The sequence below is a fragment of the Amphiura filiformis genome, chromosome 14 (genome assembly GCF_039555335.1).
Source record: "Amphiura filiformis chromosome 14, Afil_fr2py, whole genome shotgun sequence".
NCBI classification, from domain to species: domain Eukaryota; kingdom Metazoa; phylum Echinodermata; class Ophiuroidea; order Amphilepidida; family Amphiuridae; genus Amphiura; species Amphiura filiformis.
In genome coordinates, this window is record NC_092641.1 from 50,424,990 (window position 1) to 50,441,137 (window position 16,148).

Consider the following 16,148-nt stretch of genomic DNA (forward strand, 5'->3'; position numbering starts at 1 on the left):
GTAGTGCAGCGCGGTATGTTCAAAATTGTTTTCACCTATTGCTATGGTAGTTAATCCGATTTATTACGTAACTTCGCCAGCGTATACAAGGTCCCTGATTCAATAAAGCACACAATGTAACAGGCACAATTGAATCGGAGCGGGATTTTACATGTTACACAATGAGCGTGTTTATAGTGAGACAATCTTTCCGTTATTTAGCTAAACTACCGCGCAGTCTAGATTTGCAATGGTTAGTAAAACATAAACAAATATAGACTGCGTGGCAGTCCAGCTAAATACCGCATAATCTGGCTCACTATAAACACGCTCTTTGTATTTTTATTTCTCGTATTGCACGAAATCATAAAAGTATAATGGATAAGGTTAAAATTATAAAATGCAAAAGATTTCTTTGCGGTTAAAAAGCATGTCCATATCACGTTTAAGTCGCAGTTATTGTGTCCTTCTTGATGTAAAACGAAGTCAGTATTTTGAAATAGAAAAATATTTGATAGAAGGGAACCATCATCAGAGCCTTTGAAAAATATGGAATTTCTGTAGCGTGTAATGGCAAAGAGGACCATGACCACCTCATTTTAACATTGAGGGCATACCCAACTACATTGTTGAATAAACAGCCCATGACCCCAGTATGAATAGAACAAAAAGAAAAAAGAAAAAGAAAAGAAAAGAAAAAACAAAACAAAATAAAGCAAATAAGAAACAATAAAGAAACAAAATGAAAAACAAAGCAAAAAAAGATTAAATTTATCAAGAAAAGCTCAAACCCCAAAATAAAAATTAATCAACGGAAAAGTTTATAACGAGCCTCGAACTCCTGCTCAGTTCGCTCTTCTTAAGATGATTCAAATTCTGTCGCTTTACCAACTGAGCTAATGTAGTTAACACACAAATTTGTAGGTTTAATTGTTCGTATAGCTATGTGTATCGATGATTTGCTCAAAACCCTTTACACTTTTGTCACTTTTGTGGATGGCGCTGTTCATTTTTTTTTCGTTTTTGCACGTTTTCAAAAGCCCTCGATAGTAAGCACATGTGCTAACTATCGAGTGAATACGGTATAGATACTTGACAAGACCATTAGTAGCCCAGTTCTGAACCTTTTCATTGATCATTCATAACAATAGGTATCTGATGGATCAGTGAAGATAAGAAGGATTATAATATATCCGTAACCTTGATATTATAGTACATCTCGAAGAAAAAGTGCAATGGACATGTTTTCATTTTATGTTTCAAATATCCCGCGCATGAAAATTGAGTATTTAACCCAAAAATGAAAATGGAACAATTTATTGGAAATCTGTTTTAACAGATTTTTTTGACATCTGTTTCTGCACTGTATTATACCTAAATTAAGAAATTTGATAATATTCAAAGAAAATATAGGTCATCCAAAAAATTGTGATTTTTACACATTTTGGGGCAAAAAAGGAAAAATAAGCAAACATATCAAAATCTGTCTAACAGTTTCATTCATCAAGACTTTAGTCATAACAAACGGCCTACATGCTTAATTTCTAATAAAATATTGAAATTGTGAAAAATATAGGTATTTATTGATTTTCATGTTTTTTCTTGCAAATATGCTAATAATATGCAAATTATGAAATTGCAAAATAAAGTTTCTACATAGCATACATCTTTCAAGTATGATGTTCAAAATGACAGACATCAAAAAGAGATTCGATGAAATGTAAAGGTGTAGTAACAATTTTGGCATGGACTGTCTGGTTAGGCAAAGTACGGTAAGTTGAGCTGTACAGTGGCTGAGTTGGGAGTGAACTAGTCAAGGGGGTAAATTACCAATAATTTGGGTAGATTAGTGGCTTAGATTTTATGTCCTTTTTGCATAAAGCAAACTCAACTATATTATACTTTTCATAGAACTTGAAGTTAACGCCTCCCCATCTTGCAGTTAAAATAAGACATCAGTAAGTATTTTCAGTTAAACATCAATATAACTTTGTCTATTTATATATCGTGCCTTACCTTACTTGATAAGAAGGTCATTAAGTGTGGGGGTGTGTGTGTGGGGGTGGGGGTGGGGGGTGCTGGGCCTGCTGGGGGGGCATTGGGTATACAAGTCGGCTTGAAAAAAGGGGGTCTACCCCGAGGCACATGCTGCCCGGGCAAAACTTTTTCTGAATATTATGTGAAATATGCCGACATTACACCAATTCATAATAATGTTTGGACTTCTTACAGGATATGTGCTGTTTAGCTGCTGGATCATTGGCAAAAATACTTTAGCCCTACTTTATACTTGTAAATTGGTATTTGTCCAACTGGAAACATATTCTGTTGTGTACACCTGTGATAAACACTTCTTTCCTATTACTAAAGCTACATCACAGATGGCTACATCGATCTTTCCGGAGTTAGTTTGATGGGTTTATATTCTATTTACCCGCGATGAGCCGTTGAAGTTTTGGTCGATATACTTTACAACAAAAACGTTCCCTTTTAGCATGTTTATCATTTTTATTGTACTAATGCAATATATTTCAGTTCACATGCATTTCAATTAACCTTTTCGAAGCATCGCGTACACAATAGGAGGGCAGTATTCAATATAGGTAAAAAAAAATTCAAAAGACTTTACCCAGTTCGTGCAGCGCCATCCTATTGTATCCACCATACCTCTAAAACGGCTAATCGTGCAAATCATGTTCACAATTAGCAGAGTAATAGTAGGCCTACATATAGCGCTGATTGGAGGCATTTCAACAGTAGGCCTACCTCTATTTAGTGAAAAAGGGTGAACTTTGCACAGATGGTCAAGTTGATGTTTACAATTATCTGTTCAAATCTCGCACCATCGTAATCCTCTAGCAATAATGATTCAAATAAGTATACTTTAACCTATCTATGATCTATGACGTATGTTTATGGTGTTATTGGCAAAAGAGTATCACTGTGACGTCATATGTCTAATTGATTCCACGAAGGGGGCGAATTATGTGTCCAGTTGCAAGAAATCATGAAAATAATAGTTTTAAGTATCTAGGGTGCTTTCTTATCCAGGTATAACAGAACAATGATTGTCCAGTTTAAATGGACTCAATAGAACTCAATGGGTATTGTACTATTTTGATAATGTTAACAAGGCATGAAACATCCTACATAGTGCAAACTATTCTTATTCTGCTTTATCATGGAAAGAATAATAATTTCAGACCATTTCAGCAAAATATGGAGCCAAAATGGATGACGTAATAATTTAGATGATAGCGGAGGTGCCATTATAGGGCTTTCAACCAGGCCAGCATCATTGTCTTTATATCCTAATCAAGTACTATTTATATATTATTAAACTTTAGCAATATTTATAACCAATCATTGTTGTTGGCAGTCTAGTTTACAAGTCCGTGTACGTGTTTGTTTGCAGTTTCTTGTCCGTGTAGTAGTCGTCGTTGTCGAACGATACCGGCAACCTACGATAAAAACATAAAAATGTCAATTAATGGTTATATCGGGTCATTGTATATTGGTGACATTCAACAAAGAGTAAAGAACGATAATATTATTCTCTCTTAAATTTTCCGATTAAATATTTAATTTAAAAAAAATGATTTTCAATATCTGCCGACTTTTTGAATTTTCAATCTTTGAATCGATCAAAAGGAGTAATCCTCAATCTTTTAGCGATTAAAGTTAGGGCCCCGATTGAATATACATTAAAAAACCCAGGAGTCAAAATGATTGGATGGGGGTCGTACCACCCTCAACACCAACAGATCCCTCTTGTTGCATACGCGCCCAATAAAGCCACACATTATTTCACAGATGTTCAGACAGTAACTACGAGGGGCGGTCAATAGGTTCGTAGAACAAGGTACTTGAAAGACCTTGGGATAATCTTCAAGGACGCTCATCCCATTCTTTCGTTGCTGTTGAATACCAATGACTTCATTACCATTTACAACAACTGCACAATGTTAAATTTCATTTGAGTTTTTACCGCCGTAGGGAGAAATTTCCATAATGATCCTGTATTCACTTCTGATAGTACCTGTGAATTCGTGTAGGTAGGCTTCCTCTGAAGAGTGTCTGTGTCCTGCCCACGTACAGTGATGTAAAAATCTAACATCTTTGCAGTAATGTTTTGAAGGAACAAGCTTTCAAATGAGACCAAATTCAATACCGTGCGACAAAGTAGCATACCGAGTTCTACGAACTTTTTGACCGCCCCTCGTATGAGTCAACTTGGGGGTGACACTAAATTCACAGTTGTTCTATTCGCCGTCGAAGTGATGATGTAACAGGATTAATTACCATAACAATAGATGAATACAATTTTTTAATAGATCGCTATGCATGTTACAACAACACCATCAAGTCCTGCAAGCGAGTTACGACAACACCATCAAGTCCTGCAAGCGAGTTACAGCAACACCATCAAGTCCCATTGGCAAGTTACATGTAGGACTTGATGTAGGTTTTTCCTGTGAGGTCTTCAATTTGGAAAGTAATGCTTTACCTTGTAATATTATAATATTAATTAATTATCCATACTTGCAGATCTGTTATTTGTTACATTGCTGGGCCTCTCTGACAAGTGGTTCCTGCTTAAAATTATTATTTGCTCCAAGGTTACCCAATACATTACCCTGAACTAAGGCTGGCATTTTCGGGCTATCAAAATGCATTCAAATTACCCGAAAATGCCAGGCCTACCCTGAACATAGGTGCCCTGAACCATCATTAATTACCCAGCATGTGATAATTAGCCTTCTTGACTTGACAAATGGCAGACAACAACAGATGGTGAGAATTAAATATAAAGCATAGAGATTTGAAATTATAACTCGCCAATGGGACTTGCGGTAAAAATCTTAACTCGCTTATTGGACTTGCCGTAACTCGCCGGCGGGACTTGTTGTAATTCTTAACTCGCCAATGGGACTTGTCGTAACTCGCCGGCGGGACTTGCCGTAAAAATCCTAACTCGCTGGCGGGACTTGCCGTAAAAATCTTAACTCGCATATGGGACTTGTCGTAACTCGCCGGCAGGACTTGTTGTAAATCTTAACTCGCCGATGGGACTTATCGTATTCTCAGCAGGGGTCACTCTTTAATCTCTGCAGGGGGCCAATCTAACTCGCTTTTCATCTAACTCGCCCATTCTTAACTCGCCATTTACCTGTCCCTCTACTTCTGATACACAGTGCTGATGAAGTTAGTAGCTATATACTTTTGATGCACTGTGATGATGATGTAGCTATCTACTTATGATACCCTGTGTTGATGAAGTAGCCATCTACATCTGATACACCGTGTGGATGAAGTAGCTATCTACGCCTGATGCACCGTGTGGATGAAGTAGCTATCTACATCTGATACACCGTGTGGATGACGTAGCTATCTACTTCTGATACACCGTGTGGATGAAGTAGCTATCCATGTCTGATACACTGTGTTGATGAAGCAGCTATCTACATCTGATACACCGTGTGGATGACGTAGCTATCTACTTCTGATACACCGTGTGGATGAAGTAGCTATCTACGTCTGATACACCGTGTGGATGAAGTAGCTATCTACGTCTGATACACCGTGTGGATGAAGTAGCTATTTACGTCTGATACACCGTGTGGATGAAGTAGCTATCTACGTCTGATACACCGTGTGGATGAAGTAGCTATCTACATCTGGTACACCGTGTGGATGACAGCTATATACTTCTGATACACTGTGTGAATGAAGTACCTATCCATGTCTGATACACTGTGTTGATGAAGCAGCTATCTACATCTGATACACCGTGTGGATGACGTAGCTATCTACTTCTGATACACCGTGTGGATGAAGTAGCTATCTACGTCTGATACACCGTGTGGATGAAGTAGCCATCTACATCTGATACACCGTGTGGATGAAGTAGCTATCTACGTCTGATACACTGTGTGGATGAAGTAGCTATCTACGTATGATACACTGTGTTGATGAAGTTATAGCATTGCATTCTGGGCAGGCAATGACGAATGCTGACATGCTGTACAATGCCCGGCCCGTATTGAACGGAAAGTGTTTTTTTTTCGTACCGTTTCAGAAAAAAAGGAAACAAAATATATTTCCCCTTGCAATATGTACATTTCAAATGAATATAAAAAAGTTTGGGTAAAATGGAGAGGAAAAAAAAACCTTTCGAGACCGGGTTTTGAACCGGGTACCTCTCGGGTAAAAAACAAACGCGCTAGTCAATTCTCGCTATTCGCAATAAGGGCGCCGCCAGCGGTTTGCGATGTAATCGTGATGTATCATGGGAAAATCGTGATGTATCATGGGAAAGGTCGACATCAAGTCCGCGCAATACGAATATTACCATGCTATTACATAGGAACACGTGACAATATTTTTTAGTTTGTCAATATAACGGTATTACACGCAAATCGATAGAGAAAAAATTAATTGTGCACATTTCAAATCACATTATTAAGTATTATTGAGTATCGATTCGCGTGTAACACCTTTATTTTGACAAACTAAAAAATATTGTCACGTGTTCCTATGTAATAGCATGGTAATATTCGTATTGCGCGGACTTGGATGTCGACCTTTTCCCATGATACATCACGATTACATCGCAAAAATCCGCTGGCGGCGCCCTTATTGCGAATAGCGAGAATTGAGCTATTTAGCACACCACGCTTACTGATGCCGTTTTCATAACTATATACGGCGCACCGTCTCCTCAGCAGTTAGTGTGGTTCGCTTTTTTCACAGAATGTGTATGACGCGAAACCAAAGTAGCTGTTGCGGTGACTGATATTTCGTTCATAATTCCCTCCCAGAAATCCAAAGTATTTACCATTGTTTACAAACTGGTATACCTGTAAAAACCGCTGTGATTCATGATTTCTCCGGAAATACATCGACTTGGAGCGTCAAATTTCAGGACTGTAATGAGAAAAATAGTATCTATTATGTGATACCAAAACCTCATCAACAATGAAAAAATCGGGGGATGATGCTGTCGATCGGGTTACGGACCTTTAATGTAATTTTTCATTAGATATCCATGAAAAAACCTATTCCCAAAATTTCAGTTGATTCCGATTTTGCGTTCGCGAGTTATGCATGATTATGTGTATTACACTGCTCCATAGACAATGCGTTGTAATTTCGTTCTGGTGCACCAGAACGAAATTCAAATTTCACGATATCTTTGCTAAACGAATTAATCTGCAAGAAATATTTTGTACATAAACATTATGTAGCCAGAGGTTTCCAGTGATATACAATTTTTTTTGAGAAAAGTAGGGGGATGAGGCTGTGGATCACGAAATGCCCTTTTAAGTGCTTTTGTTCTGAGAAGCATGAAATTTCATTTTACGCGGTACAAACTTGATACGTGCGAACATGTTAAGAGTGATCCAACTCGGGCGATTAAGTAAAATCGGGCATAGCGTTTGAACCTAAACTTGGATAGAAATCAAGTAAAGTTTTTCTGTTAGCCAAGATATAACAAGCATAACTGATTCTACTGTTTATCACATTTACGACATGACCCCTTTTATTTTTTCCGAAAAGTAAAAACGTAATTACTAATTATGAAAGTCAATTTTACGCCATGCAAGCTTGATATGCGCGAAATATCAACAGTAGCCCAACTCATTTTCTGGACGAACGCCAGCATAGCGTTTGAGCCCGAACTAGTAAAGAAACCAAGTAAAGTTTTTCTGTTAGCCAAGATGTTACTGATTCCACTGGATATAACATTGTTGCCATGATCTCTTTTATTTTTTTTTCTAAAAAGCGAAATTGCAATTGTATAAATTTTATTGTTACAATCTGTATGACTACTAAGATATTTTGTCGAAAACAAACAGAAAAACGAACAAACAAAATCAGAGCTCTTGGATCCGACACAAAATACGTGACTGCTGTATTGACGATGCCATTACAACACTGCTAATGAATTCTTAATTGATATTTTAAAGCCATATTATAACATTTGCTGAGGAGAACGCCCTCAAAAAAATTTAATTCTGATTTTGACACGATTGTAATGCACTTTAGTCAATAAAGATATTCTGCAAAAATCAAGACTTTAGGTGCTGTAGTTTAGTCAAAATCCGAGATTTTGAATAAAACGCCGGAACCGTCGTTTTATTATTACGATGAAAATATTAGTCGAACACGTATGCACAGTACGTACACGGTGTGCGGGATACACATGCACACATACCCAGAGGATCGTACCGTTATAACCGCAGGAGTAACATGCATTGGCGCTAGTAGTAAATTCCAATTTGCTATGTTTTGCCTCACTTGTTCGGGGACATATCTGACAGTAAAAGCTAACATTTTATGGAAAATAAATACTAATCTATTTTTACAGAAATGTTATAATATGGCTTTAACCTGAATAGTCACGTAAGTCGACTGGGTGTCCTTGGGGTTTATGGGTTGATTGAGTTCAAAAACACGTGAGTGCGAAAACAATGCTTACACCAACCATAGATCACATACTAAATTATGGTCACAATTGACTTAAAATTTCTGGTACGATAATTGTCATATTTGTGCACTTGGTCTTGTGGGGGGGGGGGGGGACTTTCTCAGAAACTCCCGGCGTAAACGTTAGAATCGTTAGCTTTAATCAACCAAACGAATTATTTCAATCGGCTCACACCTTTTGAATGTATGCCCCTTTGCGATCGTATTCTGGGATACTACCCTTTCCAATTCCAATGATTGCACCAGATAAATCAATCCTCCTTTTACGCACTAATAACCAATCAAGGGTCGCGGGAAGTCCGGTTAACAGTGACATCAGACGCAAACTGTGATGAATATGCATGAGCATTCCTTATTACCATAATCATGATGACAAACACTTTCTACTTTTATTTCTTCATATTTGGATCTGATCATCTCTATCAAATCACACATTCCATAGCTCTAGTGTCATGAAACAGTGTCATGAAACAATGTCATAAGGTGCAGGATGAGATTATGATTTATTTTGTGTTCGGATATCTACTTCCGATCCACTGTGTTAATGAAGTAGCTATCTACCCCTGATACACTGTGTTGATAAAGTAGCCCGGGTAAAGTAGCTCTCTACCCCTGACTGACTGCGTTGATTTTGTCGTATCACAACCACAAAAAACTCACAGGGGTATATATTATAATGACCGTGACAATTCCCTACTTTAAAAAACGAGCTCTTTTGAAAGTTATGGAAGCCTTTTATCCATTGCAAAATATCTCAAATTATGGAAAAATAAACATCTTTTTAAAATTTAGGTATGGGAATAATAAGCCCTTCTGTAAAATATATAATAATTATGTAGCTTATATGTGACAATCCACCACAACTGAGCCCGGATGTCGCCAGTGCCACTATTGAGATATGCTCCATTGAACTTAACAATAAACAATAGGAAACAAAGGATTTATTGACTGTTTTATTGATTTTCACTACTTAAATGTCAAGTACTATAGACATGATATACATCATTTTAAAGCTAATTTCAAGCAGAATATTTTGGTTGAATATCTCAATAATGATGAATGGCGACTTCAGGGCTCAGTTGTGCTGGATGGTCACATATATACCCCTGAAAACCTCAGCACATACGTGCGAGTTCTGTCGTCATGGCCTTGACCGTGACAAGATCGCAAGCGGATCTAAAAGGGCGACCCAGGAAGGGCGAATTGTTTTGGGACGGTATACGTGTTTTGTAATTTTGCCAATGTGTGGTAAATAGCACGTGTCCAAATAAAGCACACATGGCTAAAATAGAACAATACTGACCAGACGTAATTGTTGTGGAATTTGGGCACCCTTTCCAAAGGTATATGAATCATCCCGGATATAGAAACATATAAAAACAGCTTCAGCTGCAGCAATCTGCGCATTTCAACTCTACATGTACGCAACGAAGACATCGGTCAAGTTCAAGTTAACTCGAAGATTGTGGTAATTTGTCGCAAATATCAAAATGGCTCAAATTGTTCCATTTCTGTGGGTTCTATCCACGTTGATTGTGGTAAGCCTGCAGCAATCTGGACGACAACCTGGTCAATCTAACCCACCTGGTCAATCCATTCCACCTAGCACTGATGAAGAAGACACAAGACAGACACATGCTGCTGCTACTACACCTGTCCTTCTGGGTGGACACGATTCCAAGACCACTGTTACAAGTTCTACGGTAGAAATCTTGGTACCTGGTATGAAGCTGAGGGCAACTGTTTGCAAATCCAGTGACTGGCAGCACCATAGCCCGAGGACATCTTGCATCCATTAATAGTGCGCCAGAGCAACAGTTCGTCTACAACTTGTGGCTGGACTCTTTGGTTCCGCATGTTCCGGGTCCCACAGGTAGGCAAAATAATGTGCAGGCGCTAGTTTTAAGGTTCGTGGACTCTGGGCGTAGACTTCCCCGTAGTCCACTGGCCTGTTGTCATGGTTGTGCATAATACTCTAGCTATTTTATGTATGAATTTGTCATTAGGAAACGAATTTGGAGAAAAACTTCTGTTAATAAAATACTATGCTGAGCCACCAGCCTGGGTGCATTTCTCAGAAAAACTAAAGTAAGCATTAAACTTAGCAGAAATTTGCATAACTTGGCTAAATTTGGATTGGTCATGATTAGTAATATCAAATCCTGCAAGTCTCCCAGACATCATAGACTTCGAGGGCCAGTCGTAAAAAATAATGATGGTCAACCTATATTTTTTCCCCAGTCAGAGGGATCAGGTTAGGGCTAATTTCAACCATCATAGCTGTCGCTAAGAACTGAGTCGCTCCTGCAAAGAAAAAATGACGTTTTCTCGAGGCAAATTTAGTACATATCTCTATGGGGATTTATTTGGTGGTGTAAGATCTGCAAACAAGCGAACAAACTCAAACATGCGTACAAAACGTTTTACAAAAAATATCGGGTTATATAAAGGGTATAAAACGTTTCAATGACATTCAAAAATCATTATTGCAAACATTGGTGCAAACATTCTAATACAGGTCGAACTTTATTAAGGGAACGGATAGCAACATTTGCACAGTATTTTTGTGGGAATCAGAAATATCGAATTGCATGCTGTATACGAGGAATGATATAATACACATTATGGCAAAATTATTTAAAATTGATATCTTTTTATTTTTCATATTACAGTCCTCGAAGTCAAATTTATAAATAGGCCCTATATAATGATTATGCACTTAAAGGGTATGTAGCTGGGAGGAAAAGCCGACGATCACTTGAAAATTTTGACCTTTCGTATTGAAGATACAAACTTTGTTTTACCTAAATTTTTTAAGTCTTTTTGAAAAAAAAAATGTATATTTTTAATACGAAAATTCCAAATTTTCAAATGATCGTCGGTTTTACCTTCTGGCGATAGAAAGAAAATATCATTAGATTTATAAATTTTACTTCGAGGACTGCTAAATGTCAAAAATATCCATTTTGTATATTTTCCCATAAAATTTGTATTAAATCGCGAATTAAAAAATTCAAAAATATTTGATAGCAGAAGGACATTCTTCGTATTCAGAATTGCAATTCGATATGTCTGATGGCCCCACAAAATACTGTGTAAAGGTGGGTGACCGATCCCTTAAGTATTTGCCTAATATATTTTGCAATAACATTTTGACAAGATATTTAAAACGTTGTGTTTTTCATATAAAACGCTTTAAAAATGTATTAAGGACCTTTACATAATCCGACATTTAAATGTTATTAAAATGTTTTGACCAACTCAAAACGCGTTTCTTACACGTTTATAATGTTATTGAAACATGTTTGTATTTGCTGGACAGTGACTACATGGTATAGTTCGTAACTGCATGGCTCATCCTGGGGGAGACGTGCATGTGATATTCAATGTGGGCTACTTCTGAAATGTGAATGAATTATGATCTCTATTGTACATGAGACCAGAGATTATTTAAAGAGTTTGTTTCCAAAAGGGACTACTCCCTATTCCAGAAAAATACAGCACTAATTTTTTGGGATTAAAAAATATTATCAAGTTCTGCAAAATGAAACATAGCTCAATCCTAATCCTTTAGTTATAACTGGCAAGAAAAAATTCACTATTTTATTAATTTCTAGAAAAAAGAGCCAAAAACATGCATTTTCTGCATATTTTCTGACAATCGAGTCACAAAAATCAAAGACTTGGAACAAGTCTAAGCAATCAAAATCTTGAGTATATGCTGAAATTTTGCTATAATTTTCACTTTTTTATGTTCCTTTAATTGAATTATCGGTTATCAGAATGGAACATGTCTTTTCCAAAAATTAGACTGCATAAACTGAAATTAGTCTTGATACAAGTCTTTGGGCTTGATTGTCACAGCATACGAAAAACACCCTAAAAACGCATGTTTTTGGCCCTTATTTCAAAAATTGACCAAATATTAAAATTTGACTTTTATTGCCAGTTAGGACTAACTAAAGGATTAGGATTTAGCTATATATGTTTCATTTTGCAAAACAGGATAATATTTTTTTAATCCCAGAAAATTAGTTCTGTATTTTTCTGGAATAGGGAGTAAGCCCAACTAGCTGCCTTGTATCACATTTTTCTGGTGTATTTTAACATTTTAAAGTTTAAATGGATTTAGCTCTTTGTGGAACAACCAGAGCGATAACCGCACCATAGCTGAACCATGTGGCTTCGGCAGTATATTGTGGTAGGCCTATACCACTGTCACCCTGAGTCTGTAATGGACATAATCTCGAAATGCTACGAAGGTATGACCGCCCGAGTGGTGTTAATGAAAGAGGAAAAGTAAAGAATATAAAATAAACTAGAGTAACTGTGCCCTTTGCAAGGGCATGAGGTAAGTTAGGCGGATGACTGTGACGATCTGATCAAGCAGCAATACTGTGCAGGATAGTATTAATTTTAATAAGACTGTTTCATTAATTGCCGTTTTAATATACCTTGATCGTGAGAAGCTGAAACTTGACTTTTGACCTTTGTATGACCCCCTTAATGACCTTAAATGAATTTTAAAATATTTAAAACATGTAAGAATGTCATAAGGATCATTGCATTTAAATTTCAGCTGAATTGAAGCATTTTGAAAACTTGACCTTTGACCCCTTTATTGCCCCTTAAGGGATCTAAAATGAGCGTTTATTGCGTTTCGACAGTATTTTTTGTCACTCAGACCTATCGAATTGCATTCTGAATACGAAGCATGTCTTTCTGATATGAAATAATTTTCATTTTTTGAAAATCACAATATAATACAAATTTTATGACAAATTATAAAAATTTGATATTTGTCAAATTTTTGATATATAACAGTCCTCGAAGTAAATTATATAAATCTAATGATATATAGCAGGGAGGAAAAGCCGACGGTCAATTGAAAAGTTTGACCTTTCATATTGAAGATATGGATTTTTTCCCAAAAAGACCTTATTTTTGTTTGGTGTTTTGGGGAAAAAAATCCATATCTTCAATACGAAAGGTCAAACTTTTCAATTGATCGTCGGCTTTTTATCCCACCTACATACACTTTAAGTATAAATCATCAGATTTATAAAGTTTACTTCAAGTACTGTTAAATATCAAAAATATCAATTTTAATGATTTGCCATAAAATGTGTATTAAATTGCGAATTTCAAAAATCTAAATTATTTGATATCAGAATGACATTCTTCGTATTCAGAATGCAATTCGATATGTCTGATGTGCTCTAATGTCCCAAAATAAATACTGTCCAAACGTTCATACCCCAGCCCTTAATGACCTTCAATGAATTTTAAAATATTTTCAACATGTTGAGAATGTCATAAGGATCATTGCGTTTAAATTTCAGCTCAATCGGAGCATTTTGGAAAACTGGACCTTTGACCCCTTTATGACCCTTTAATGAACTTAAATGAATCTTAAAATGTTTTTAAAATGTTTAGAATGTCATAAGGATCATTGCATTTAAATTTAAGTGCAATCGGACCATTTTTGGTTAAAATGACATTTTTTGACCCCTGTGACCCTGGATGACCTTCGACGTTTGGAAATATTTGTATTATATTTTTTATGTTTTCCTCTTTCATATGACTCCACTAATGGGGTCATACCTTTGTGGCATTTAGAGATATGTCCATTTCAGACCAAATGGTTAGTCAGTTAGTAAGCTAGTAAGCTAGTAAGTAAGCTAGTAAGTAAGCTAGTAAGTAACATTCACTCCGATAGGCTGATACCATTTCATGGTTCAGCAAAAATAATAATTTTCTTTTATATCTATTATTTTCTTCTTCGCACGTGGGAGGTTAATTGCAATTATTTTTTTAAAGATAAACTAAACAATTGTTTTAACTATTCTAGTGGGTCAATGTTAGCTTTAGATTGGGAATGTTAATGCTACTAGAAATATCTTCAAATGAATTTTACACAAAGCAGCCTTTGGAGTTAGCGCTTTTTGGAACCAAAATCGTCATTACTATAATTTAGGGTGAGACTAGTAAACCCACGAGTTTACAAAGAATAACAATTGGCTTTGTTACCAAATGGTTATTAATTGAGAGTCAAGTTCAAAAGTGCATGCCTTTTGTAAAAATTCAAAATCACTCTACTGCGACTGATTGGGCTATTGCATTTAAAATTCACACTACCCCTGTGGAAGATTTTGGAAATATCTTCCACAGGAGGAGTATGAATTTCAAATGGAATTAACATATTAGCAGCTCCATTTGAAACTCACTCTCCCTCAGGGGTAGATCCAGGTTGAATCTTTCTCAGAGGGTGTATGAAATTCAAATGGAGCTGCCTAATGCACCCATTTCATTTTATTAACACATGTGATATGCAGTCTAGGCGAAGCATTAAAGGGGCATTCAGTGGGTCTTCACATTGGGGGCACCGACCATCGGGGGGAGGCACCGGGTCTGATGGGGGGGGCACAAGCCGTTTTTCGGCAATTTTCCTATGGGATTTTTTTTAAATTTCAGATCAATGGGGGGGGGGGGCACCTGCCCCCCTCCCCGTGGTGCCCCTATGATGCTACGTCACTGGACTCCGGGAGCCACCTCACCCACGCAGATTACTTTTTAAACAGTTGAGATTTTCATATCATCAGAAATTCAGAGCACAGAGATCATGGAGATCGGAACAGAAACCTACAATCAAGGTATAAAAGTTGACTTACCTTGACAATAATGATTGAAACTCTTCATTGCCAAATGAAAGAGAAAAAAGTAAACAATATGATAAAATAACAATTCCCCGGGGTAACACTCATATTGTGGGTCCTTTTCATATCTTGAAATGCCAAGAAGGTATATATGACTCCGAGTGGTGTCAAATGAAAGAGAACAAAGCAAAGAATATACTAAAAATAATCTATCCACCGGGGGTTACACTCCTCATAAGACCTGGGTCAATATTTATTTTTAGGTCCTTTTTATGTCTGGAAATGTCACGAAGATATGACCCCGAGTGTTGTCATAATGAAAGAGAAAGAAGTAAAGAATGTATTGGGTTATTATTCCTATTTTGGGTCCTTTTCATATCTTGAAATCCCAAGAAGGTATGAGCCCCTTGTGTCAAATAGATTTATTCATAAATTTGCAAGAAAAAATGACGAGGGGTACTAATGAAAATCAGGGTACTACACCCCCTTAAAGGGCAAAAACTGATAAACAAAATCCAAAATGTGTAATCGTTAATATTGATTTTTTTTTTTTAAAAGGTTACAATCACTATAGTATCCTTGCAATTCCTTTGTTGATATCTAATGAAATTCTGGACCATGACTGTGAAATGTACGTAACATTTTTAAAATGGAAAAGGCTGAAAAGGCTGTGTATTTGTTACATTGTTCTTTACGGTTGAAATGTAGTCACCAAGTCGAAATATCTCTAAAATAAACAAAATAAACACATACGGTACCTCGGCAAATAAATCATATAGACATGAAATTACTACTTTCTCAGTGAGACATAGGTAAAATGTTTTTCAAAACGTTATAAACATATGCTATAAACCAAAACGCGTTTATAGCATATTAAAATAACAATAAAATGGTCATTAACTAATGTAAATGTCGGGCTATGGTAATGAAAATGATTTTTAAATGTTTGATATGAAAAAACCCAAGAAAAGCAAAAAACAAAACAAAACAAAACGAAAAAACAAAACAGAAATACAGGTTCTC

General features: G+C 36.5%; 1 long non-coding RNA gene across 1 annotated transcript in view; it reads right to left on the minus strand.

The window, feature by feature from the left end:
• Positions 1 to 3,275: 3,275 nt before the first annotated feature.
• The window catches only part of LOC140170257 (uncharacterized), a 96,799-nt gene continuing 83,926 nt past the window's right edge, over positions 3,276 to 16,148 (minus strand). Inside the window, exon 4 of the long non-coding RNA XR_011861510.1 lies at positions 3,276 to 3,440. This is a non-coding gene — a long non-coding RNA (uncharacterized lncRNA). The remainder of the gene's footprint in view (positions 3,441 to 16,148) is intronic.